The 1,614-nt window shown below is 42.3% G+C and overlaps 1 protein-coding gene across 5 annotated transcripts in view; it reads left to right on the top strand.

Annotated features, from left to right (window-relative positions):
• COX15 (cytochrome c oxidase assembly homolog COX15) overlaps window positions 1-1,614 on the top strand; it is a 36,456-nt gene that overhangs the window by 253 nt on the left and 34,589 nt on the right. The gene's annotated exons all lie outside the window — the stretch shown is intronic.

Raw genomic sequence — 1,614 nt, 5'->3', positions numbered from 1 at the left:
GTACCGCACTGCAGCGGACTCCGAGTCGCGGGAGCGGGGATGGAGTGAAAGGGCCGGGATAAAGATAATGTAGAGCCCCACATCACGTTTCCGGAGCTCCTTACAGTGCACTCACAACGCATAGGTTCAGATCAGAGCCGCCAGGTTCAGATCTGGAACATTGACCTGCTGTGTGGTATTGGCCAAGTTAATTAAACTTTCTGTTCTTCAGTTTCCTTATCTGTAAAATGGGGATAACAATACCTACTTTAAGGTTTGTTATGAGGATTACATTCTTTAATATACATCAGGCCTTTAGCACATGGTAAAAGCTGAGTAATTTTTACCCATATAGTTTATTTTTGCTTAAAAAGTTCCAAGTAGTCAGATGAGGAAGTATTACTGCATCCTACAGAGAAGGAAATTGAGGCTTAAAGTTACTTTTCTAAAGGTGACTCAGTTAATCAGAAATAGGAAACCGAGCATGGATCTTTGGACTCATAGGGGTATAGTCAGAAGAGGGCATGCATTTGCTTAACTAGTAATTATTGAGTGGTTATTATATATTAGGAACTGGAAAAAGAAAGACAAATATTACAAGACTCCTGCCCTGGAGGAAGTCAGTTTATTCATTTGCGAAATCCTTATCATGGTCTCGTTATATAAAGGAACAGCGTTAGAAACAAAGCTAGCAGAAGGGAGAGAGCAAGACTGACCAGACACTGCCACCCCAAAGCTCATAGTTTAGTGGGAGATACAAACAGATGAACCTGAAGGTAGAGTGATGTGCTGCATAACAACATTTTGATCAACAACAGGCCACAGATACAGTCATGGTCCCATAAGATTATAATGGAGCTGCCTTTCCAAGCGTACCTTTTTTTTTTTAACAAAAATAATCTTTTTCTCTAAATTTCTTTTTTAGAGACAGCGTTTTACTTTGTCACCCAGGCTGGAGTGCTGTGGCATGATTATAACTCACTGCAGCCTCCAGCTTGGAAATCCTGGCCTCAAGCATCCTCTTACCTCAGTCACTTAAGTAGCTAAGACTACAGGTGTGTGCCACTGTGCCTAATTTTTGAAAAAATAGAGATGGGGGTCTTGCTACATTGCCCAGGCTGGTCTTGAACTACTGGCCTCAAGTGATCCTCTCACCTTGGCCTCCCAAAGCCTTGGGATTATAGGCTTGAGCCGTTGCACCTGGCCCCATTTTTAAATCTTTTATACCATATTTTTACTGTAATTTTTCTATGTTTAGATAAACAAATACCATTGTGTTACAGTATTCGGTACATAATATGCCATACAGATTTATAGCCTAAGAGCAATAAGGCATACCATATAGCTCAGGGGTGTAGTAGGCGATACCATCTAGATTTCTGTAAGTACTTTTTTTTTTGAGAGATGGAGTCTCACTTCATCGCCTAGGCTGGAGTGCAGTGGTGAGACCTTGGCTCACTGCAACCTCTGCCTCCCAGGTTCAAGTGATCCTGCCACCTCAGCCTCTCAAGTAGCTGGGATTACAAGCGTACACCACCATGCCCAGCTAATTTTTGTATTTTTGGTAAAGATGGGGTTTCACTATTTTGGCCAGGCTGGTTTTGAACTCCTGACCCAAGTGATCTCCCTGCCTCT

The sequence above is a fragment of the Gorilla gorilla genome, chromosome 8 (assembly GCF_029281585.2).
Source record: "Gorilla gorilla gorilla isolate KB3781 chromosome 8, NHGRI_mGorGor1-v2.1_pri, whole genome shotgun sequence".
NCBI classification, from domain to species: domain Eukaryota; kingdom Metazoa; phylum Chordata; class Mammalia; order Primates; family Hominidae; genus Gorilla; species Gorilla gorilla.
This window is presented reverse-complemented; position numbering and strand designations above follow the sequence as displayed.